This window comes from Mobula hypostoma, chromosome 11 (genome assembly GCF_963921235.1).
Source record: "Mobula hypostoma chromosome 11, sMobHyp1.1, whole genome shotgun sequence".
Taxonomy (NCBI): Eukaryota; Metazoa; Chordata; class Chondrichthyes; order Myliobatiformes; family Myliobatidae; genus Mobula; species Mobula hypostoma.
In genome coordinates, this window is record NC_086107.1 from 88,411,331 (window position 1) to 88,438,531 (window position 27,201).

At 42.9% G+C, this 27,201-nt stretch overlaps 1 pseudogene; it reads left to right on the plus strand.

Annotated features, from left to right (window-relative positions):
- LOC134353496 (guanylate-binding protein 1-like) overlaps positions 1-27,201 on the plus strand; it is a 192,695-nt pseudogene that overhangs the window by 158,881 nt on the left and 6,613 nt on the right.

The window sequence follows — 27,201 nt, forward strand, 5'->3', positions numbered from 1 at the left end:
GCTCGGGTAATTTCCGAGCTGTAGGAGCAGGGGTCGGGCCACACCTGCGCCAAGTACAGCAGCCCTGAGAGCACCTCACACCTGATGACGAAGTTCTTGCCCGTTATCAACAGGGAGTGCCCTCCCCACAGTCCCAGTTTCTGTTTCACCTTGGCAGTCTGCTCCTGCCAGTTCTTCTTGCATGCCTCAGCCCCTCCGAACCAAATCCCCAATACCTTCACGTGATCAGACCTGATGGTGAAGGGGACTCTGGATCAGTCGGGCCAGTTGCCGAAGAGCATGGCTTTGCTCTTCGTGCGGTTGACCATGGCCCCCGACGCTAGCTCGAACTGTTCGCAGATGCAAATCAACCTGCGAACTGACCTCGGATCAGAGCAGAAGACGGTGACGTCGTCCATGTACAGGGAGGTTTTCACTTGGGTCCCTCCACTGCCTGGCAGCATCACCCCTCTTATGCCCTCATCCGTCCTGATGGCTTCCGCAAAGGGTTCTATGCAGCAGACAAACAAGACAGGGGAGAGGGGACAGACCTGATGGGGAAGCTGTCTGTTTCCCACCCGTTGACCTGGATTGCACTACGGATGTCTATGTAGCGCAGTCTAATCCAATTCCGGATTCCCTCCCCAAATCCCATTTTGGAGAGTATGTCCGCCATGTACGTGTGCGATATCCTGTCGAAGGCTTTCTCCTGGTCCAAGCTGACCAGGCAGGCGTCCACCCCCCTGTCCTGCACGTAGGTGATGGTGTCCCTCAGCAGCGCGAGGCTGTCTGAGATCTTCCTGCCTGGTACAGCACAGGTTTGGTCCGGGTGGATCACCTGTCCCAGAGCAGACTTGTCCCTGTTGGTGATAGCCTTGGACAGGATCTTGTAATCCACATTCAGGAGAGAGATGGGTCTCCAATTTCTAATGTCCTCCCTTTCCCCCTTCTGCTTGTGTACGACGAAAAGGCCATAGAATCCACAGCCTCCTGCAACTTCCTGTCGTCTATCACGCAGGTCTTAGACGACGGCAAGCGGGAGAGTCTGGATCAGTCCCTGACCCTGGACGAGCTGACAGGCTCCATCCGTTCCTTTGAGTCCGGTAAGACTCCCGGAAGTGACGGCTTACCGGCTGAGTTGTACTCGGCTCTGTGGAACTGGATGGGCCCAGACCTGCTGGAAGTGTACAACGCTATACTTCTGCAGGAAATCTGCCAAAAACAATCAATGGAAAGTCCATGATCACCATCATAAGACACTGCAGATAATGATGATGATGACCCAGATTAAAAGGCACACACTTTTACTGACTATGTTGACAAATGTAAAATGATCAAAGGGTAAGATAAGTTTTCAAAAACTTTTCTGTAAGGGGTTTCTTCTTTTATGTTACTGCGTAGGCTAATCAAAATGGCTTCTTTGTTATGTTAACTGCGATGTAAGGAGTTCTCTCTCTCTCTCTCTCTCTCACTCTCTCTCTCTCTCTCTCTCTCTCTCCTTATTTGGGTTATATTGTTGATAAGAGAGAAAACGAACCAATTGGGATAGATGTTATTCTTTCCTGTGTGTCTGTAAGCCATTGTTTTCGTGGGTTTTGGGGCAGAAGGCGGATGGGGACAGAGAGAGGAGACGCGATGCTGTAAACTGGCCGACAGGACGGACCCCAGAGCGGAAGTCCGAGGCCCAGGGTCTTTGGGGAGGAGAGGAGACAAAGACAGACTCGTGTGGAGTGTCTGGTCGACCACCGTGGTTGGTCCCAGGCGGCGGGTCGAGGGGGTCGGAGGGGATCGAATGGTGGAAAGAGGACCCCGGTACTTGAGCTCCAACTGTTGAGCACGAAGTGGTTGGACTTTGATAAGTTTGGTGCCTTTTATTTTCCTTTTATATTTTATCTCTATTAATTACATAGTTCCAGTAAGATCTATAAAGTGTAATCATTTAATTGCATATGGTGTACTGTCTGTTATTTGTCGGGGGTGGGGTACATCACACAGCATCCACACAAACTTGATTACCCAGTTTGGCGGGGCCGAAGGCTGCTCCCCTTAGACGACAGCGAGTTGAGCGAGCCTGAGGCTTACCAGAGGGGCTACATTTGGGGGCTTTGTCCGAGATTGGAATCAGTGGTGTGCTGTGTGATTGCCCTGTTTAAATCAGTGCTGCTGTATCTCCGCGGGATTGCGGTGACTGTGTGTCTCTGTGGGATTACTGGTTATTACTGCATGCGCGTTGGGTGGGGTCTTTGTTCGAATTCAGACTAGCGTTGATGAGTTGGAGGCGGGACCATGGGCTGTCCAGGTTGGTAGAGAGAGGAAAGAATTGTCTGATTCGGAGTTAGTGTCTGCGAATAAATGTTCCAGCTATGGCTGGCTCCGCCTGGCTTTTGGGATATTGTCCACCCCTAAAGGGGCGGAGGCGTATGAGACGTGAGCGGAGCGGATCTCTCAGTTGTTAGCTGAGTGGCAGTGCTCGGTTGAAGTAGGCGGGCTGTTGACGATGTTAGAACTGTCAGGTTCAATTACCCCGCAGTGACAGCTGCCAGTTATCTGAAAGCAGGGGAAAATGCGTCTGGTTCGACTGGAAGTAAAATGCAGCGCTTGGACGGGCTTTCCATACCTTTGTCAGGAGATTGGGGAAAAGCTTTCAGTGTATCTTCTGTGGCTAGGAGGGCAGCTAAATTGTTTGCAGTGCCAGTGGCATCATTTCAGGGGATCAGCCCCTCCCTCAGTTGTTCAGCTGATCAGAGAGGTGTCGGGAAACTTAGTGGAGGCCCAGCGGGGAACGGCTTGGGGTCTCCGGGGTAGCACGTTCCCAGCAATGTACCAAGGAATTTACGAAAGGAAAAGTCCCTATTCCTGAAGGTTTAGAGGGACCACGCCCCCGTGTGTCGTTACGGATAGATGGAAGCGATGCTAAAGCCATCCTCGACACCGGAGCGCAGGTCAAATTGTTGTACAGTTTGTTTTACAAACGGTGTCTGAAGCATTTACCCTTGGCAACATTAAGGGCACTGGAGATGTGGGGTACCAGTGCCACTGATTATCCAAAAGACGATTATTGGTCAGTGACACTGGAATTCATGAGGGCATTGTCTGTGCACCCAGCGTTTCGAGCTGCTTTTGAGGACGTGTGTAGCAGCCTTGGTCCGGTACCGAATTTAAATGAGGGCCGATTGTGGTACAGCCTAGGGGAAGTATCTGAAGGAGAGACCCTCTTAGTAGACGCTCCGAAATACCATGAGGTAGGGGAGTTGACCGCTGAAGACACCTCGGTGAGATAGAGGTCACTGCGACTGGACCCTGTAGTCGTGGAAGACGTAGGCAGCGTGTGTGTGGATTATGGGACTCTGAACAGGCGCACTGTCATTGACCAGAATACGACCCTGAGGGCCGAAGACGCGATGGTCTGTTTGTGTGGTGCGATGTGGTTTAATGTGCTAGATCTGAGAAGTGGATGTTGCCAGATCCCGATGAGTGAGGCCAACAAGGAGAAGACGGCCATTATAGGTTCCCTAGGATTCTTCCGATCCGAAAAGATGCCACAGGGCATATCCGGAGCCCCTGCGACCTTCCGCGGGGCATGAGGAAGACCATGGGGGATGTGGAGGTGTTTGGAGTTTTGGCGTATGTGGATGGTCGCCTATGGTTTGGATTCGCCTTGGGGGACGATGATGTGAGGCGAGTGCCGGAACCCCGGACAACCACTGAAGACTTGGAGTTCACGCTCGTCAAAGTGGAGACGGGAAAACAGAATTCCGAGCCGAAACTGCGGTCATGTACTAATGAATTAATCCAGAGAGACGAAACAATGACCAACCTTCGAAAGGATCAGCAAAAACTCAAGAATTGATCCAGAACAGACTGGTGTAATTGCGTCCCAGATGGAGATGGACATGAAGCGTGGGTCGGAACTGCTGAGACTGGGGCGAGAGTTGGAGGAGTCAAAGAAGAAGCTGACGTCTCGACTGCAGGAGGCTGAAGATGCCGCAGAGGCAGCTCAGGCTAAATGCTTCAGTTTGGAGAAAATCAAACAGCAGCTACCGATCGAGGAAATGAGGATGAATACGGATTCGAAGGATGATGTGCTGGATGTGTGGTACATGCTGCCTTTCGCTAACTTCCCCTTGATTGAGGAAGAGACTGTTGGCCCTTCACCCACGGAGTCGGGTATAGTGGAGAGGGCTAGCTGTGGGCAGCTTGGGTTACTGCAGGGCTCTGAAGGAGAAGAAGCCGGGTCCTGGTCATTGGGCAGGGGGTACCAAGTTGCAGTGGGGGCACGAGTGAGAGATTGAGAGAGGAGTTGGTAGGCAGACCAGAGGTATCCCCAGTGGTGTCCGAGCCTGAAGGGTTTAGATGAGGGGGTATGGAGGTCTCGGAGGATTACAAAGCTCCCAGATAGGTTGGCCAGGGCATAAGGTCTACTGTTTGGGGAGCCATGTGACTGTACCTGGATTGGGTTTTTGTGTCTGCAGGAAGGGTGGGTGATTTGTTTAGAAGTCATGAGGACATGATTTTGTTTGGTTGGGGAGAGTGTAAGGGGTTTCTTCTTTTATGTTACTGTGCAGGCTAATCAAAATGGCTTCTTTGTTATGTTAACTGCGATGTAAGGAGTTCTCTCTCTCTCTCTCTCTCTCTCTCTCTCTCTCTCTCTCTCTCTCTCTGTTTGTTTGGGTTATAAAGAGAATTGTATTCCATTGCTAACCAATTAGGATAGATGTTATTCTTTCTTGTGTGTCTGCAAGCTATTGTGTCGCACAGGCTTTGGGGCAGAAGGCGGATGGGGGCAGAGAGAGGAGACGCAAAACTGTAAGCTGGCTGACAGGACAAACCCGGAGCAGGAGTCCGAGGCCCAGGGTCTTTGACGAGCAGAGGAGATGAAAACAGACTCATGTGGAGCATCTGGTCAATCACCGTGGTTGGTCCCAGGTGGTGGGTTGAGGGGGTCGGAGGGGATCAAATGGTGGAAAGAAGACTACATTAATTGAGGTCCATCTGTTGTGCATGAAGTGGTTGAACTTTTGATAAGTTTGGCGCCTTTTACTTTCCTTTTGTATTTTATCTCTGTTAATTACATAGTTCCAGTAATAGCTATGAAGTATAATCATTTAATTGCATATGGTGTATCGTCTGTTATTTGGCAGGGTGGGGTACATCACACAGCATCCAAACAAACTTGATTACCCAGTTTGGCAAGGCCAAAGGCTGCTTCCCCTTGACGAAAGTGAGTTGTGCGAGCCTAACGCTTACCAGGGGGCTACATTTCCTTGCAGACTGATGAGAATAGATTGGATATATACCACCGTAAGAGTCAAAGTGGCAAAGTGCATGTAATCCAATCATGTCTATTAGCTCATTTGTAAAGTGCTGTATCTTGATCCCTAATATCAGGCAACTTTCTCTACTAATCCAGCAATGATCATATATTCTCTAAGGAAAAGCAAAAATTTCGAAGATGGAAAGGGGCCGGGGTGGAAGAGAAAGTGAAAAGAAAAATTCTTCAGAACCCAACAGTCCTACAGAGGCATTCAAAAGAAAATACTATGAATTAGAGAATCTCACCTTATACTCCAGGTGTCTCAATTGATTTTATATCTGCTACAGAAAGAGATATTCTGTGTTAAGCTTGCCAATGACTAACACTTAATAACAAAGAAGTTCCAAACAATTAATAACAAATAAATGTGCTGGTCTGTCTATTTAGAAAAGGCCAATAGTGAAACCACAATGTGATTTATAAATTCTCCAGAAAATGATAGTTTAAATCTTTAAAAGACAGCCAAATATTAAGAAACACACATCAAAGTTGCATTTCCAGCATCTGCAGAATTCCTGTTGTTTGCATTTCAAATATTAAGAAGTGAGCTGTAATATTTTCACATGTATTTCAAAAGCATTCAAGACTACTTGACATGAAGTGTTTCAAATGTTGGCTTATACCTTGTTGCGGTTTAAATGTGGAGACATTGCACAGCTCGGGGCAAAGGCTCTGAATGTGTAGCTGACAGCAAGCCGTCTGCACTCACACCAGCTTTCTAAACAAGGTTTGAATCTTCCAAGTGCAGCTCACCCACTATTCAGACCTGGCCCATTTTCAGAGAAGACGCTGCATATCATGAAATTGAGTGAGTGAGGTGGACGGCAAGCAGGCTCCAACCACAAAGCAGAAGGTAAAACTGACTTGGTCAGAAGGACAGACAGACTAAAACCTGCTTACAGGAGGATGCCAACATGTATAGTACCATGCTAAAGCAACACCAACTCTGATGTTATGTCATCAGGATGACTACTTACAAACCAGCCAGTGCCAGAAGTACTCTGACAACACATCCAGATAGACTGCACATGGCCCTTGTCAGAAAGCATGGATCATTTCACCGGGCAGGTAGGGGCTTTCCCAAGAAGGGAATGCACCGCCAGCATGGATGCCTTCCTCTAACCCGTGTGTATTACAATACTTATAAAACATGACATGAAGGCTGCAGTTACTGTACTCGGGTATTCTGCCAGAAACGGCTAAGCTGCAGAGAGGCGCGAATACATGAAGCCAACCATTGCATCACTATCTACCACTACAACTTCCATTAAATCCCTGATACTTACCCTATTTTGAAAGTAATTTCAATGCACTGTTCTTGGTGAGTACACACACTTTATTACCATAGGAAATCTGCATATATAATAGCATTTTTAAAAATGGATCTGAGAACTGACTAAAAAGCTAATTTTATTTTGCATGTATATTCAACACTGTCAGGAACAGTTGTTTTGATAACTTTTATAAGATACTAGTTGAATTATTGCAAGACTAAAATCATAATTTTAATTGTGACAGCAAAACAAAAACATAATGTGCACTTTTAATAATTTGTATCTGAAACAAACTCATGTTTTCTTCACAGTGTGTGGTGATTCATCCCTACTTACTGGCAGAAAATGGTATATCAGTTATGTAACAGTTTACCATTTTTCATTTTAATTGGCTGAGTTTTAACACAACATACATGTGTTATCATATTTTAATTACTTTTTGATAGGATTCTGTTATCTAAGGAATTTCTGTTATCTCGAGTATAAAGATGATAGATTTTTCAAAGGTGCCATCTTGTCATTGAAGCTAATGAATCTGTTTAATTTCTCTCATCTCTCATCTGCCTTGTTATGTAATCTGGATCATAGTTTAAACTTAAAAATGAATGATAGCGAAGAATCAATGAATTAAAGTTTCTTGCTCATTCCTGAACTCCTAGAAGAACCAGGGATCGAAAACTACAGAGATCCAACAAAACTGATACTTTTCATTTGGGATCACACTGATTCTTTGACATTTACTAATATTCTATGGAGCCTATTCACACAATTGTATTGTTCTTAATAAAGTCTCGCTCTCTCACACACACACACACACACGCACACACACACACACACACACGTATATACTTTTATTTTGTTTTTTTTTATTTTTTTTTACATCAGATTACCAATGGCAACTGCAGCAAAGAAAAAATATCAGCATTGAGTATCTTGCCCATGGTTTTATTCCATCACCTCAGGACAAAGGAAAATCACTGTGGCTAATTGGTAAGACTTCAGTCAAATCAAAGTATGCAAACATATAAACTGAGGAAAGATTTGGAAGCAGCACAAAATGAGACAAGTCACTCAATTACTTCAAAAAAAAACTATGTGATAATTTTCAGTCAAGGCAAACAGTAAAGCAAATGTTCCACGACAAAAGGTTTATTTGCATCCTATGAGATTCCAAACTCAATTACAAAAGAATTCAATCCACATATTATAGGTAAATCATTGATTTTGCCTGCAGTTTTTGTTGAAATTTCTACTGTTGCGAATCAGGGCACATATTAAACGATTCAAGCCATCCCCTTGAGCATCTCATCAGTCTCGAGGCATATTGGTGAAGTGGATAAACAACTAATTGCATAACGACAAGTAAAGAAACACACATCAAAGTTGCTGGTGAACGCAGCAGGCCAAGCAGCATCTGTAGGAAGAGGTGCAGTCGACGTTTCAGGCCGAGACCCTTCGTCAGAAGTTTGCCTTGCATATTGATGAAAGCACATTACGTGATAATGAATCCCTTCTGATGACATCAGTTAGGTTTTCGAATGGTGATCAAGCCAGAGAGGAAATGAATTTTGCGTGAAAGCTTGAGACAGATATCAAAAGTGAAACAATTTTTGAAGAGGTCAAGAACTATTTCTTTCAATACAACATTCCACAGGAAAAGATAATGGCTTGTGCAACAGGTGTTGCTGGTTTGATGGTAGGAAGGTACAGAGAATTCATGGCTCATTTAAAATTTCTGTGCCTGACATTTGTCGCATACACTGTGTCATCCACCGTCAGTATCTGATTGCAAGGAGATGATCTGATTTCCATCTTGAGCACTTGAAACAACTGCACACTGATATAGAGACCTGCTGGAGATACCTATTCCAGATTGGATTGGTGATCCATTTGGGGTGAATGTGAATGCTGTTCCCACCACAACATCAATATCACAAGAATTGTGCCACTGAGTGATATAACAGCTCAAGCAGAATTCAAATGTAGCAAGTAAAATTTCTGAATAACTAGTGATATTGAAAATAATTTCCCACAGCTCTGGGAGAAAGCAAGGTTGTTTTTAACTGGATTTCCCACCTCTTCTCTAGTTTAATATCTCTGCTGCCGAAGCACAAATTGTGTCAAAGCGCAAATTGCCGGCCGCAGGTGTAGTGACATCAGCACTGAACTTCAAGGCGCGTGGTCCCGTGTTCAAGTCCAGCCGGCCGCTTGCACGCTTTCCATCTGTGCTGGGTGGACGAGCAACTCGGCCTCGTAAAAAAACTGTCAAGTGCTACGGAAAGCGCAAAAAGGCACCCCTTCTAGTTGAGTGTGGCTTTAGTCAGGCTCTTCACCTGCTGTCAATATCTGTTCATAATCGTCCTGATCTTCGAAAGGCAGATATTCAAAAACTGGGTAATTTGCATTTGTTGCAAGGATCTCACTAAATACCCAAAGCTCTTGCATTGCTGGTCAGAAAAATATTATAGATATTATAAACGAAGTATCCTATTCAGAGCTTTGAAATAATTTCACTTTTCATATACACCTGTAACATTACATTTAACACACGTATAATAACAATATCTTGCTAAAACACAAATATTGTCTGTATATTAGAATAGTTAGCTCAGTTGACGAAGGAAAAAAAGCTTTAGCACCGAACGAAGAATATGTTGGGGGAGTCACAGATGAAAATGAGAGTCACAAGTGGGCCACAAACCGAAATAGATTGAGAACCATTGGTGTAGGGAACTGATGGGAGGTACAGAGGCAGCAAGACGTGACAGGGCTGGAGGAGTTTACAAAAATGTGAAAGTGGTTTAGTGCCTGAGGGCATTACGTTGCTAAGGAGGAGTGAAATATCTGGTGGTAATTTCAGGAGAAAGACTGGTTGGACTGGGTGGTTATAATGTTGGGGAGAAGAACAAGGGCCAGAGGGAGTTACAGAGAAAGGGGACTGATGGGGTTACAGTGAAAGTTTTAGTGCCCTTCCACATATTCTCACCAGTGGTGGACTGCACTAAAGGTTTACCAGACTGGTTCCAGCAATAGTAAGTCTCGCACATGAGAACTGATTTCATTTCCAGGACCTTATAGACTGAAGTTCAGAAAAACAAATGGAGACTTTTAAATCTCAAAAATTTCTGACTGGGTGTAACAGAGTTCAGTATTAATTTCCAGTACGTTGGCATTGACGGTAAGAAGAAGAGTGGGGCTGGGTCACTCCTTGATCTTCTGCCATTTTATTAGGTACACCTCTACACCTGCTTGTTAATGCAAATAAAGTTCAAAAATTCAAAGTGCATTTAATATCAGAAAATGTATACAGTGTGCTACCAGAAGTTCATCCTCTTCACAGAAGTCAATGAAATGAAGAAACCCCACAGAACGATAGAAACATCGACCCCATACCTTCGCTTCCCCCCTCCATTTGCACAAGCCGTAGCAAAAACATCGAACCCCCCGCCCCTCCCAATGACCACTTGGGCAGCAGAATCACTGACAAACCCCCAACACCCCCACCGTGCAAGGGCTCGCATCTTTCGGGCCATTAATAGTGAAAGCGAAGTGCCTGACCACATAGTTTGTCCGGAAACCCACAGCTTGCGAAAAGTATCTAATCGACCAATATATGTGGCAGCAACTCAATGTATAAATGCATGCAGACATGGTCAAGAGTTTCAGTTGTTGTTCAGAACAAACGTCAGAAAAGCGACCTAAATGACTTTGACCATAGAATGTTTATTGGTGCCAGACAGGATGGTTTCAGTGTCTCAGAAACTGCTGATCTCCGAGGATTTTCACACACAACAGCCTATAGAATGTAAAGAGAATGGTTTGAAAAACAAAAATAACATCCAACACACATCAAGGTTGCTGGTGAACGCAGCAGGCCAGGCAGCATCTCTAGGAAGAGGTACAGTCGACGTTTCAGGCTGAGACCCTTCATCAGGACTAACTGAAGGAAGAATTAGTAAGAGATTTGAAAGTGGGAGGGGGAGGGGGAGATCCAAAATGATAGGAGAAGACAGGAGGGGGAAGGATGGAGCCAAGAGCTGGACAGGTGATTGGCAAAAGGGATATGAGAGGATCATGGGACAGGAGGCCCAGGGAGAAGGAAAAGGGGGATGGGGGAAAACCCAGAGGATGGGCAAGGGGTATAGTGAGAGGGACAGAAGGAGAAAAAGGAGAGAGAGAAAAAGAATGTGTGTATATAAATAAATAATGGATGGGGTACGAGGGGGAGGTGGGGCATTAGCGGAAGTTTGAGAAGTCAATGTTCATGCCATCAGGTTGGAGGCTACCCAGACGGAATATAAGGTGTTGTTCCTCCAACCTGAGTATGGCTTCATCTTTGCAGTAGAGGAGGCTGAGGATAGACATATCAGAATGGGAATGGGATGTGGAATTAAAATGTGTGGCAACAGGGAGATCCTGCTTCTCTAGCGGACAGAGCATAGGTGTTTAGACAAACGATCTCCCCTACCCCTTTTCTTTCTCCCTGGGCCTTCTGTCCCATGATCCTCTCATATCCCTTTTGCCAATCAACTGTCCAGCTCTTGGCTTCATCCCTCCCCCTCCTGTATTCTCCTATCATTTTGGATCTCCCCCTCCCCCTCCCCCTCCCACTTTGAAATCACTTACTAGCTCTTCTTTCAGTTAGTCCTGACGAAGAGTCTTGGCCCGAAACATCGACTGTACCTCTTCCTAGAGATGCTGCCTGGCCTGCTGCATTCACCAGCAACTTTGATGTGTGTTGCTTGAATTTCCAGCATCTGCAGATTTCCTCATGTATGTGTAAAGATAGCATCCAGTTATTTTTAATAGCATTTCTGTGGCCAAAAACACCTCATTAATGAGGAAGATCAGCAGAGAATCGTTGGACTGATTCAAGCTGACAGGAAGGTGACAGTAAATCAAATCACCACACGATACAACAGAGCTGTGCACAAGAGCATCTCTGAACACACAGAAAGTTGCATCTTGAAGTGAATGGGCTACAGCAGCCAACCACCAAGGACATACACCTCCTGAAACTAATAAAGTGGCCACTGAATATATATCCAAGTCAGTATGAACTAGGAATTGGTGGGTGATCCAGGAGCCCTCCTCTACCTGCCGCCTTTGTCCTGGTTGAGAGAGTGGTGTTGTGTGTGTTCGATGCTACTGGAGTTACATGGACAAACACTGTGGTAAATTAAATTGTGATAAAGTGTGCTGATGTGCACAGTACAGCCACTGTGTGTCAGTGGGGGACAGCAATTGTGTTTCAGGTGGATGGGGAGCAGATCGAATGGGTTGGTTTGTTCTGGATGGTGCTGAGCCACTCTCACCCAGGGAAGTGGAGAGTGTTCCAGCACACTGCTGACCTGTAGGAGGAAGTGAGGTCATGTGGAGTGCATGAACTGATTCCACCCAGAGAAGTGGGAAGTGCATCATCACCCTGCTGACTTGTAGATGGCAGACAGGTAATACAGGAGATGTTGAGTACAAGGACTCCACAAGATTTACTAGATTATGCCTGGACTAGAAGAGAGCTATAAAAAGATCCACACACAATAAAAAATGGAGGAACTTGACAGGTCAGATAGCATCTACAGACGAAAACAGACAGCCCATGCTCTATGTTGAGACCTTTCATCTGGACTGGATGGAAAGAGAGCAGATAGCCAGTGGGGGCAAAGGGCTACCTGGTCGGTGGAAAGATGGTGAAATCTGATAGGAGAGGACAATGGACGATGGAACAAAGGGAAGGAGGTGAAGAGGGGAATGGGAATGAAGAATATGTAGATGATGGGTAGATCGAAAGGGCATGAGAGGGGAAAGAAAGGGTGTTGGGCTGGTGAATATGAGAGATAAAAGAGGGGAAACAGAGGGAAGTGGTTACCAGAAGTTAGAGAAATCAATATTCATGCCATCAGATTGGACACTACCAAGGTAGAACATGAGTTTTTCTTCCTCAAATCTGTGTGAAACGCCAACTCAGCAGTACAGGAGGCTGTGGACAAACATGTCAAAGTGGGAATGGAAATTGGAATATGGCCATCGGGTGATCCCAGCTGGTGTGTGAGTGTGATTGATGAAATAATTCTCCAATCTACATTGAGTCACACTGGTATAGAGGAGACTGCACTGGGAGCAATAAATAACACAGTGGATTCACAGGTGAAGGACATTGTCACTTGGAAAGATTATTTAGAGCCCTGAGTAAAGGTGTATAGTCAGGTGTAACACCAAACACAGTTGTAGGGATAACTGCCTGGAGGGGGATCAGTGGGAAAGGATAGGCAGACAAGGAAATCATGGAGAGAATGATACCGGCCTTCTGCCTGTGGACATATAAGACACAGCATCTTTCTGTCTGCTTTTAATTTCTTCCTTCCCCGACTTAAATTTTGAAATTTTAACTTTATTCAGTCGGATCTTTCAAAGTGTTAATTATAACTATGGCTACCTTAAGAAGCTCAAAAAAAATTCCCGATACTGGTAATGGTAAATTGAAAAAAACTGACACAGCTTCTGAAGAGCCAGCCTGGGTTAATAGATTAGAGAGAGCTCTATTGTCACTGAATTAACTCAACTAAAAGAAAATCTTCTTCCTTTGGAGGGAAAAATTGATTCTTTGAGCTCGGATCTTAAAGAAGTAACCCGTAATGTAGCTGACGTTTCTTCTCTTTTGGAAAAAACACAAGGTCGGATTGTTGATTTGGAATCTCATTCTCGTTGTTATAACATTTGAATTATTGGATTGAAAGAGAGATCAGAATCTGCTGACATACCTGGACTATTTCGCTAAAATGTTTCAATCTCTATTTCCTGAGGCATTTTCACAATTGCCCGATATCGAGGTAGCTCACAGAATTGGAGTTCCAAAAGAAGGTAAAGATTGTCATGTTATTGTGCGTTTCCTTCATATTCGAGACAAAGATTGTGTTATTAAACTGTCAAGAAAACAAAGACTGTTCAAATTTCAAGGCTCTGAGATTCGTTTCTTTCAAGATTTTCCACGCGAAGTTGTTCAACAACGTTCTGGATTCGCGACCGTAATGCGAATGACCTTTCAAAAGCAGATGCATCCCTTCCTTCTTTATCCAGCTAAACTAAGGCTTTTCGCTAAAGACTCTGGGGTTCGTATCTTGAAGATCCAGCCGGTGCATGCATTTTATTAATTCTCTCTTGGATGAGTCCAAAGCCAGAAGTTTTAAAGACTTCAACTATTTGATCGTTTTGCGATATAAAGAATGATGAAATCGGAAGAATTGAGAAATACAGAAAGTCTTGGTATTAAGATGTACCTTTATTTTTGAGATAGACTGGCTTGGACGGTTTTAACTTTAGAAGATATTTTCTGAGATCTATTGGAAGATTGTAGAAATTTTAAACCACTTAAAATTTCTTTCTGTTCGCTATATATACGATATAATTGATTCTTTTTGCTTTATATGGTTTTGTTAAGAACTCTTAACTACTATTTGTTTTTTTTACGTTTTATAGTTAGATGTAAAAATTTAAAGATGACAATGTTTTCTTTCCTGTGCAAATATTTCAAGAATTTGTTTTGGAAGTGCTTTTTTTCTTATCTAATGTTATGAAAGTTATTTTCCAAATCGAAGGCCGTTTCTGTTAACTGTTTTTTCTAATTTAATTGTAATGGGTTCTCTGTCGACTGTAATGAATCGTATACCCAGGAGAGGGAGACAGATTACTTTTTCATTTGTACCTTTTAACTAGGCAAGTGGAGTTCAGATTTGCTTCTATGCATTTCTTGGGGCTTGCGTCGATTAATATCTACTCATTTCTGGGCTTTGTAGGTTGGGTGGGTTTTTTTCTTTTTTTAAAATTTCTATTTTTTTATTCCCATGATGAAATTCCGGAGCATATACAATTTATTATTATTGTGTTTATTACCGCCATTTAAAATTTCTTTATCCTGACATGTGTTTAACTGTTTTCTTTAGATACAAAGTTTCATGATGTTAGTTAAACAGTTAAATGTTTTAAGTTGGAATGTCCGTGGTTGGAATCATCCTATTAAACGTAAGAAAACATTTGAAATTATTAATCGATTCCAACCTGATATAATTTTTGTACAAGAGGCACATGTCAGGTTATGTGATAACAACCTATTTTTTAAATTTTGGAAGGGCCCTCAGATTCATGCAATCTCTCAAAGTAAGATTAGGAGTGTTTCCATTTTTATTGATTCCAATATTCCTTTTAATCAGGAGGATATTATATCTGATATCAATGATAGATTTTTGATTGTTAAAGAAACCATTTAAAATAAAAAATGGTTTTGGTTAATATATATGGACCAAAGACTGATGATCCTTCATTTTTTAAGAATATTTTTGCTCTATTACCTTATTTAAATGAATATATGTTATTAATGGGTGGAGATTTTAATATTTGCTTAAATCCTCTGTTAGATAAATCATCATCTAGACATCAACTCCCTAATCGTTCTGCATCACTTATTAATTCCTTTTTAATTGATTATGGCTTAATCGAAGTCTGGAGACATATGCATCCTACTGATAGAGAATATTCCTTTTTTTCACATGTTCATAATAAATATTCAAGAATTGACTATTTTATAGCCGACCCTCGACTTCTATTTAATGTTCAGAAATGTGAATATGATGCTATTGTTATTTCCGATCATGCTCCTTTAAATTTAGTATTTGATTTGAAAGATATTGTTTCAACAAGACCACCTTGGCGTTTTCCAGAATATTTGTTACAAAGTTCAGATTTTGTTGGGTTTATTGAAACTCAGATAAAAGAGGTTTTTCTCTTTAACAATACAGGAAACGTCTCAAAGTTAGTAATTTGGGATACCTTAAAAAGCTTATTTACATGGTCAGATTATTTCTTATCTAGCTAAATTGAAGAAACAGACAAAAATAGAATTAGATAAAATTGCTAAACAAATTAAAGAATTAGATAATCTCAACGCAATCTTTCTAAACGTTGAATTGTTTAAAAGAAGAGTGGAAAGAGTGGAACTACAATCACAATAAAATTTATTATTAACTTATCCTATTGAAGGATATTTGCTTAAATTAAAAAGGCAGTTTTATATTTTTGGGGATAAAAATAATAGGCTATTAGCTTCCCAATTAAGGGCTGCTAAAGCTAAAAGATCAATTTTAAAGATTCGTAAAGATAATGGAGATATAGTAAGTAATTATGATGATATTAATAGTATCTTTCAGGATTTTTATTCGGATCTCTATAAATCTCAGTTTCTATCAGATCCCTCTAAAATGAAAGCTTTTTTATATAAGATTAAGTTTCCTCAAATCACTGCTGAAGATCAACAGACCCTTGATGCTCCAATTGTTGAGCATGAACTTCAGAAAGCTATATGGTCAATGCAATCAGGTAAAGCTCCTGGACTCGATGGTTATTCAATAGGAATTTACAAAGAAAATTGAAAAATTACTTTCTCCATATCTTTTGGAAATATTTCATGAATGGTTTGAGATAGGTAGTTTACCTTCTTCTTTTTATGAAGCTTCTGTTTCTTTAATCCTTAAGAAAGATAAAGATCCTACTGAATGCTCATCTTATAGACCTATTTCGTTATTAAATGTGGATGCTAAAATTCTTTCTAAGATAATGGCTAATCGTTTGGAAAACATTTTATCTAAAATTATCTCTATGGATCAAACAGGCTTTATTAGAGGCTGTTACTCTTTTTCTAATGTTCGGAGATTGATGAATATTATATATTCACCATTATCTAAAACACCCCAATGTGTTATTTCTCTGGATGCAGAAAAGGCATTTGACTGAGTTGAATGGACTTATTTGTTTAATGTATTAGATTTGGCTTTGGTAATAATTTTAATAAATGGATTCAAATGATCTATAAGAATCCTATCAGTACCATTATTACTAATAATCCTAGGTCTCCCTTTTTTTTCATTTTCATGAGGTGCTCAACAAGGGTGCCCATTAAGTCCTTTATTATTTAATTTCGCATTGGAGCCTTTGGCTATAACAATTCGTGAAGCTAAAGATATTCGTGGTATTTCTATAAATGGGACTATACATAAGATCTCTCTTCATGCAGATAATCTTTTGGTTTATATCTCGAATCCTGAAGAATCTATTCCTAACCTTTTGGAATTATTGAATGATTTTGGAAAATTTTCAGGATATAAACTTAATCTAAATAAAAATGAATTGTTCCCTTTAAATGTTCCTGTTTTTATATATAAGGATATTCCATTCAGAATTGTGAATTCTTTTAAATATTTGGGTATTACCATTACAAAACAATATAAAGATCTTTATAAAGCTAATGTAGTTCCTTTATTGGACTCTATGAAACAATTATTTTCTAGATGGATTCCTCTTACACTTTCTTTAATAGTTCGTATTCATGCCATGAAAATGATGATTTTACTGAGATTTTTATATATTTTTCAAAGTATACCTATCTCTCTAACCAAAAAAATTTTTTGATCAAATTGATTCTACTATTTCGTCCTTTATTTGGAAGAATAAAAAACCAAGAGTTAATAAGTTTCATTTACAAAAACCTGAAAAAGAAGGTGGACTCGCACTACCTAACTTAAGATTGTATTATTGGGCCATTGATATTCAACAATTATGTTTTTGGTTATAGTGGCTCAATAAGAACCAAAAACCAGCTTGGATTGATTTAAAATTCAAAGTTATTAATCAATTTTATTTAACTTCACTATTAAGAGCTTCATTACCTTTACAACATGCTAAAATTTCTAACTTAAACTTTTACCTTGTCATTAAACAGTCCTTACGGATTTGGTTTCAGTTTCGCAACTTTTTTAATTTAAACAATTTAAATTGTCTGGCCCTGCATTTCCAAATTCTCTATTTAAACCTTCAATGACTGATCCCATTTTTCTTTTATGGAGAAATAAGGGGATTTGTTCCTTTGCAGATTTATTTAGTGATGGTCGATTGATGTCTTTTGAAGAGCTAATTACTAAGTATTCTTTCTCTCGCACACATTTCTTGCAATATATACATGTCAGGCATTTTTTACAAAAATATGTCTCTACGTTTCCAAATAGGCAAGAATCTGATTTGTTGGACACTATTTTGAATATGAATCCTTTAGTGAGAGGTTCCATTGGTAGAATTTATAATTTATTTTTACTACAAAAAGATAACCTCTCACTAAAGATTAAACAAGACTGGGAGAGAGAACTTAGTATGACTTTTGTTAATGAAGACTGGTTGCAAGTCTTGAAAATGGTGAATTCTTCTCCAATATGTGCCAATCATTGTTTAATTCAGTTTAAAATTGTTCTCCGCTATTATTTAACAAAGGAGAGGCTATCCAAAATATTTCCTAATATAGACAATTACTGCAATAGGTACAAAAATGAAGTTGCTACTTTGTCACATATGTTCTGGTCATGTCCCTTGCTGAAACCTTTCTGGAAATCTTTATTTTCTACAATTTCTAAAGCTTTGAAAATTAATTTACAAACTAATACATTGACTGTTCTATTTGGAATAGTTCTGCATCCTATTCAGGGTATTTCATTTACAAACCAACATGTAATTGCATTCGTTACATTGTTGGCAAGAAGAGCTATTTTACTGAAGTGGAAAGATACCTCTGCTCCTACGCTAACTCAATGGTTTTCCCAAGTAATGTAATGTCTTAGTTTGGAAAAAATTAGAAGTAGAGCTTTTGATCCCCGATTTGATTTTGAGAGAAGGTGGGGCTCTTTTGCTAAATATTATCATTTAATTTGAATCAATTTACATGGTTTCCTTCCAATTTTATGTGATATAAATGTGATTTTATGGTTGTTGTTTTCTTTTTCTTTTGTGTATATATACATATATATAAATGATTGTAAGATGTATCACTCCGGGAGTTGGTTCCTAATGGTTTTTGTTTCTCTTTTTTTTTGTTTTATAGTTAGCGGGATTTTTTTAGTTAGAACATAGAACATAGAACATAGAATAGTACAGCACAATCAGGCCCTTTGGCCCACAATGTTGTGCCAACCCTCAAACCCTGCCTCCCATATACGCCCCCACCTTAAATTCTTCCATATACCTGTCTAGTACTCTCTTAAACTTCACTAGTGTATCTGCCTCCACCACTGACTCAGGCAGTGATTTCCACACACCAACCACTCTCTGAGTAAAAAACCTTCCTCTAATATCCCCCTTGAACTTCCCACTCCTTACCTTCAAGTCATGTCCTCTTGTATTGAGCAGTGGTGCCCTGGGGAAGAGGCGCTGACTATCCACTCTATCTATTCCACTTATTATCTTGTACACCTCTATCATGTCTCCGCTCATCCTCCTTCTCTCCAGAGAGTAAAGCCCTAGCTCCCTTAATCTCTGATCATAATGAATGCTCTCTGAACCAGGCAGCATCCTGGTATATCTCCTCCCTACCTTTTCCAATGCTTCCACATCCTTCCTATAGTGACGCGACCAGAACTGGACACAGTACTCCAAGTGTGGCCTAACCAGAGTTTTATAGAGCTGCATCGTTACATCGTGACTCTTCAACTCTATCCCTCGACTTATGAAAGCTAACACCCCATAAGCTTTCTTAACTACCCTATCCACCTGTGAGGCAACTTTCAGGGATCTGTGGACATGAACCCCTAGATCCCTCTGCTCCTCCACACTATCAAGTATCCTGCCATTTACTTTGTACTCTGCCTTGGAGTTTGTCCTTCCAAAATGTACCACCTCACACTTCTCCAGGTTGAACTCCATCTGCCACTTCTCAGCCCACTTCTGCGTCCTATCAATGTCACTCTGCAACCTTTGACAATCCTCTACACTATCTACAACACCACCAACCTTTGTGTTGTCTGCAAACTTGCCAACCCACCCTTCTACCCCCACATCCAGATCGTTAATAAAAATCACGAAAAGTAGAAGTACCAGAACAGAGCCTTGTGGGACACCACTAGTCACAATCCTCCAATCTGAATGTACTCCCTCCACCATGACCCTCTGCCTTCTGCAGGCAAGCCAATTCTGAATCCACCTGGCCAAACTTCCCTGTATCCCATGCCTTCTGACTTTCTGAATAAGCTGACCGTGTGGAACCTTGTCAAATGCCTTACTAAAATCCATACAGATCACATCCACTGCACTACCCTCATGTATATGCCTGGTCACCTCCTCAAAGAACTCTACCAGGCTCGTTAGACATGATCCGCCCTTCACAAAGCCATGCTGACCATCCCTGATCAGACCATGATTCTGTAAATGCCCATAAATCCTATCTCTAAGAATCTTTTCCAACAGCTTTCCCACCACAGATGTAAGGCTCACTGGTCTATAATTACCCGGACTATCCCTACTACCTTCTTTGAACACGGGGACAACATTCGCCTCCCTCCAATCCTCCGGAACTATTCCCGTGGACAACGAGGACATAAAGATCCTAGCCAAAGGCTAAGTAATCTCTTCCTTCACCTCGTGGAGCAGCCTGGGGAATATTCCGTCAGGCCCTGGGGACTTATCCGTCCTAATGTATTTCAACAACTGCAAGACCTCCTCTCCCTTAATATTAACATGCTCCAGAACATCAACCTCACTCATATTGTCCTCACCATCATCAAGTTCCCTCTCATTGGTGAATACCGAAGAGAAGTATTCATTGAGGATCTCGCTTACTTCCACAGCCTCCAGGCACATCTTCCCACCTTTATCTCTAATCGGTCCTACCTTCCCTCCTGTCATCCTTTTTTTCTTTACATAATTGAAGAATGCCTTGGGGTTTTCCTTTACCCTACTCACCAAGGCCTTCTCATGCCCCCTTCTTGCTCTTCTCAGCCCCTTCTTAAGCTCCTTTCTTGCTTCCCTATATTCCTCAATAAACCCATCTGATCCCTGCTTCCTAAACCTCATGTATGCTGCCTTCTTCCACCTGACTAGATTATCCACCTCAATTGTCACCCATGGTTCCTTCACCCTACCATTTTTTACCTTCCTCACCGGGACAAATGTATCCCTAACTTCCTTCAAGAGATCTCTAAACATTGACCACATGTCCATAGTATATTTCCCTGCAAAAACATCATCCCAATACACACCCGCAAGCTCTAGCCTTATAGCCTCATAACTTGCCCTTCCCCAGTTAAAAATGTTCCTGTCCTCTCTGATTCTATCCTTTCCATGATAATGCTAAAGGCCAGGGAGCGATGGACACTGTCCCCCAGATGCTCACCCACTGAGAGATCTGTGACCTGACCCGATTCATTACCCAGTACTAGATCTAGTATGGCATTCCCCCTAGTCAGCCTGTCCACATGCTGTGACAGGAATCCGTCCTGGACATACTTAACAAACTCTGCTCCATCTAAACCCTTGGAACTAATCAGGTGCCAATCAATATTAGGGAAGTTAAAGTCACCCATGATAACAATCCTGTTTTATTTTGCATCTTTCCAAAATCTGCCTCCCAATCTGCTCCTCTGTGTCTCTGCTGCTACCAGGGGGCTATAGAATACCCCCAGTAGAGAAACTGCTTCCTTCCTGTTCCTGACTTCCACCCATACTGACTCAAAAGAGGATCATGCTACATCACCCACCCGTTCTGTAGCTGTAATAATATGCCTGACCAGTAATGCCAACCCTCCTCCCCTTTTTCCACCTTCTCTATCCCTTTTAAAGCACTGAAATCCAGGAATATTGGGAATCCATTCCTGCCCTGGTGTCAGCCAAGTGTCTGTAATAGCCACTACATCATGATTCCATCTATGTATCCAAGCTCTCAGTTCATCACCTTTGTTCCTGATGCTTCTTGTATTGAGGTGCACACATTTCATCCTTCTACATTACTGTCTTTACACCATTTATTCTGCTTCTCTTTCCTCAAAGCCTTTCTATATGTTAGATCTGGCTTTACTCCATGCACTTGTTTAACAGATCTGACGTTGTGGCCCCTGCCCATCCCCCACATGAGCCATCTGTTGTCGGCCCCCAACCAAAACATATTCAAGCCTCCCCTCCTACCCCTCCTCACAGTCCCCCAGCCTGCTCTCATGACTATACCAATTCCCCACATGAAACCACCACGGTGGGCTTCACAGCTCTACAGGTGAGAAGACAGCTGAAACGTCTCAACCCAAGCAAGGCTGCAGGACCGGATGGTGTCAGTACCAGGGTGCTCAAAGTCTGTGCCCCTCAGCTATGTGGAGTACTTCGCCATGTATTCAACCTGAGCCTGAGGCTCCGGAGGGTTCCTGTACTGTGGAAGACGTCCTGCCTCGTCCCTGTGCCGAAGATGCCGTGCCCCAGCGGCCTCAATGACTACAGACTGGTGGCATTGACCTCCCAGGTCATGAAGACCCTGGAGAGACTTGTTCTGGAGCTGCTCCGGCCTATGGTCCCCTCCAGTTCGCCTACCAGCCCCGACTAGGAGTCGAGGATGCCTTTGTCTACCTGCTGAAACATGTCTACGCCCACCTGGACAACCCAGCGAGCACTGTGAGAGTCATGTTTTTTGACTTCTCCAGTGCGTTCAACACCATTCGCCCTGCTCCGCTGGGGGAGAAGCTGACAGCGATGCAGGTGGATGCTTTCCTGGTGTCATGGATTCTTGATTACCTGACTGGCAGACCACAGTACATGTGCTTGCAACACTGTGTGTCCGACAGAGTGATCAGCAGCACTGGTGCTCCACAGGGGACTGTCTTGTCTCCCTTTCTCTTCACCATTTACACCTCAGACTTCAACTACTGCACAGAGTCTTGTCATCTTCAGAAGTTTTCGGATGACTCTGCCGCAGTTGGATGCATCAGCAAGGGAGATGAGGCTGAGTACATGGCTACGGTAGGAAACTTGGTCACATAGTGTGAGCAGAATTATCTGCAGCTTAATGTGAAAAAGACTAAGGAGCTGGTGGTAGACCTGAGGAGAGCTAAAGTACCGGTGACCCCTGTTTCCATCCAGGGAGTCAGTGTGGGCACGGTGGAGGATTACAAATACCTGGGGATACAAATTTACAATAAACTGGACTGGTCAAAGAACACTGAGGCTATCTACAAGAAGGGTCAGAGTCGTCTCTATTTCCCGAAGAGACTGAGGTCCTTTAACATCTGCCGGACGATGCTGCGGATGTTCTACGAGTCTGTGGTGGCCAGTGCTATCATGTTTGCTGTTGTGTGCTGGGGCAGCAGGCTGAGGGTGGCAGACACCGACAGAATCAACAAACTCATTCGTAAGGCCAGTGATGTTGTGGGGATGGAACTGGACTCTCTGACGGTGGTGTCTGAAAAGAGGATGTTGTCTAAGTTGCATGCCATCTTGGTCAATGTCTCCCAGCCACTACATAATGTACTGGGTGGGCACAGGAGTACATTCAGCCCGAGACTCATTCCACCAAGATGCAGCACAGAGTGTCATAGGAAGTCATTCCTGCCTGTGGCCATCAAACTTTCCAACTCCTCCCTTGGAGGGTCAGACACCCTGAGCCAATAGGCTGGTCCTGGACTTATTTCATAATTTGCTTGCATAATTTACATATTACTATTTAACTAGTTATGGTTCTATTACTATTTATTATTTATGGAGCAACTGTAACGTAAACCAATTTCTCCCGGGATTAATAAAGTATGACTATAACAATGACTATGACTGACCAGTAATGCCACCCCTCCTCCCATTTTTCCACCGTCTCTATCCCTTTTAAAGCACTGAAATCCAGGAATATTGAGAATCCATTCCTGCCCTGGTGCCAGCCAAGTCTCTGTAATGGCCAGTACATCATAATTCCATGTATCTATCCAAGCTCTCAATTCATCACCTTTGTTCCTGATGCTTCTTGTATTGAGGTACACACATTTCATCCCTTCTACATTACTGTCTTTACACCATTTATTCTGCTTCTCTTTCCTCAAAGCCTTTCTATATGTTAGATCTGGCTTTACCCCATGCACTTCTTTCACTGCTCTATCGCTCTGGGTACCATCCCCCTTGCAAAGTAGTTTAAACCCTCACGACCCATGCTAGCAAACCTACCTGCAAGGATATTGCTCCCCCTCGAGTTCAGGTGCAACCCATCCAATCTGTACAGGTCCCACCTTCCACAGAAGAGATAGCAATGGTCCAAAAATCTAACCCCCTGCTCCCTGCACCAATTCCTCACCACGCATATAACTGCCATCTCCTCCAATTCTTACCATCACTGTCACATAGCACTGGCAGCAATCCTGAGAACGCCACCCTTGAGGTCCTGTTCTTCAGCCTTCTGCCTAGTTCCCGAAACTCACACTTCAGGATCTCATCTCTCTTCCTGCCTGTGTCATTGGTCCCAACATGTATCACGACTTCTGGTTGCTTTCCCTGTCGTAATAGAATGTCGTGCACCCGGTCAGAGACATCCCGGACCCTGGCATCCGTGAGGCAACAAACCATGTGGGTGTTCTTCTCGCGCCCACAACATCTCCTGTCTGCTCCCCTGACTATACAGTCTCCAATGACGACAGCTCTCCTCTTCTCTGCCCCACCCTTCTGCACCACAGGGTCAGACTCAGTGCTGGAGGCCCTGCCACCGTGGCACACACCTGGTCGGTCGTCCCCACCAACAGTATCCAGGATGGTAAACTTATTATTCAGGGGAATGGCTACAAGGGTGCTCTGCACTACCTGTCTGCCTACCTTCGCTTTCCCCCCTCTGACTGTCATACAGCGACCTGCTTCCAACAGCCTAGGTGTGACTACCTCCCTGTAGCTCTCATCTATGACTGCCTCATTCTACCTTATGAGTCGAAGGTCATCCAGCTGCTGCTCCAGATTCCTTACACGGTCTTCCAGATCGCCCAGCCGTATGCACTTCTGGCAGATGTGACTCTGCGTGAGAGGGGAGTTCCCCCAAGACTGCCACATCTCACATGAGAAGCACATCACCATCTCAGGTAACATTGTAAAGACTAACTGCGAGCTAGCTTGTCCTCCGCCTCCTCTCATCGAGCCTCTCGAGTCAAAGCCTCAAAGCTCCACTCCTTCACTGGCCCACTCACTCACTGGCTGCTTTCCACTGGGGTCTCTTTTTTCCTTCTTATTCTCTTGTAATTTTTTTTTTCATTATCATATATATGGCTTTTTTCTTCAGCTTTATTAATTATATATATACTAATTTATTGAGTCTGTACTTTATAGCTGTAGAAGATTATATTAATGAAAAGATTTAAAAATGAAATCAGAGAATGATATCTCCAGAGAGGCTACAGGAAGCGGGGAGATGTGCCTGGTGATGGGATCCCACAGAGATGGTGGAAGTTGCAGAGAATGATAGGTTGGACGCATATGCTTCTGGGGAGGTAGGTGAGGTTGAGGGAAATTCTATACCTGGGTTTGCGGGAACGATGTGAGGTTAAATATATGGGAAACAGAAGTGATGCAGGTGAGGGTTACGGTGATAACACTTTCCTGAAAAAGGAGAACGTCTTGGATGTCCTAGTATGGAATGTCTCATTACGACACCAGATGTTGCAAAGGCTCAGTGCTGGGACCCCAGTTGTTTACAATGTATATTAATGACATAGATGAGGGAATTAAATGCAGCATCTCCAAGTTTGCGGATGACACGAAGTTGGGTGGCAGTGTTAGCTGTGAGGAGGATGCTAAGAGGATTCAGGGTAACTTAGATAAGTTAGGTGAGTGGGCAAATTCATGGCAGATGCAATTTGATGTGGATAAATGTGCGGTTATCCACTTTGGTGGCAAAAACAGGAAAACAGATCATTATCTGAATGGTGGCCGATTAGGAAAAGGGGAGGTGCAACGAGACCTGGGTGTCATTATACACCAGTCATTGAAAGTGGGCATGCAGGTACAGCAGGCGGTGAAAAAGGCAAATGGTATGCTGGCATTTATAGCAAGAGGATTCGAGTACAGGAGTAGGGAGGTACTACTGCAGTTGTAAGGCCTTGGTGAGACCACACCTGGAGTATTGTGTGCAGTTTAGGTCCCCTAATCTGAGGAAAGACATTCTTGCCATAGAGGGAGTACAAAGAAGGTTCACCAGATCGATTCCTGGGATGGCAGGACTTTCATATGATGAAAGACTGGATCGACCAGGCTTATACTCTCTGGAATTTAGAAGATTGAGGGGGGATCTTATTGAAACATATAAAATCCTAAAGGGATTGGACAGCCTAGATGCAGGAAGATTGTTCCTGATGTTGGGGAAGTCCAGAATGAGGGGTCACAGTTTGAGGATAAAGGGGAAGCCTTTTAGGACCGAGATTAGGAAAAACTTCTTCACACAGAGAGTGGTGAATCTGTGGAATTCTCTGCTACAGGAAACAGTTGAGGCCAGTTCATTGGCTATATTCAAGAGGGAGTTAGATATGGCCCTTGTGGCTAAAGGGATCAGGGAGTATGGAGAGAAGGCTGGGGCGGGGTTCTGAGTTGGATGATCAGCCATGATCATACTGAATGGCGGTGCAGGCTCGAAGGGCCGAATGGGCTACTCCTGCACCTATTTTCTATGTTTCTATGTTTCTATGAAATAGCATTCTCATGATTGAGATCTGATCAATCCTTGTCCATTCACACAACCAGTTCTCTACTCTTTGTCACCACTGTGTGTCATCTTTACAATTTAGCCTTGTGCCATTAAAATAAATTCTGCCTTCATTCAAAGCCACAATATAAATTGTACATATTTTCCAATTGTGGTTTTACCAGTTTCCTGTAGATTGATAAGACGAGCTACTTAATTGTGTATCAGTCCCCAGCACTAGATATTTGATGGGGAGAGCCCGTCTCCGGTCTCCTTTGGACTGCTGTGATGGGAGAGAGTGGGACATGAACGATTGTATCTTCTCTTCTCTGTAGGGCTGGGCTGTCCTCACCCACTTCCTGGAAGAGGAAAAACCTTATCTAGACCAGGTACAGAAAATAGACAGCAGGCTGACAGAGGAACAAAAGCATGTCTCTGGTGAGAAAATAAACAAAATGTTCAAGATATTCTGGTCAGGGTGTATCTGTATATTTAAAATTAACTCTTCAAGTCTGAAAACTAAAAATGTGATACACTCTTGCTGGGTGCTTCACCTCCGAGTTCATCAGAAGCAGCAAAGTCATAGGGAGATCAGGGAGGGGTGAGTCGATGTTCTTGGACTTATTCACATGAAGAAGTTGGTGTTGGGTCTCTCGAAGAACATAAACAGAAATCCATATTAGAGTGCCCAAGAGGAGGTAGTAGATTTGAGGCTGGAGAAGGGGTCATCAGTGAGGAGTGGGTAATTCTTTTTGAAGAGATATAGGTGCAAAGACAACAGAAGGGCTTGACATATGATGTAAGTGGAACTCGAGCATAAATACCTACATTTATACAAATGGAGAGTCAACAGTTTGATCCAAAACCTGGTGTATTATGCCGAAATAAGGGAGAATACAATGAGATGAGAGAGGGGTTTGATAATGTAGATTAGAAACACAGGCTACACGGTGGGAAGATGACTGCAGGAGTGGGACCCCAGCATTTACCCCGATCTTGGTTGTGGGTGATGGGAATGGAAAAAAGCCGGGGGACTGCTTTGTTGAGAACCTCCGCACTATCCGCCACAAGTAGGAATTCCCAATGGCCAAATATTTTAATTACAATTCCCATTCCTATTCTGACATGTCGTTCCATAGCCTCCTCTTGTGCCA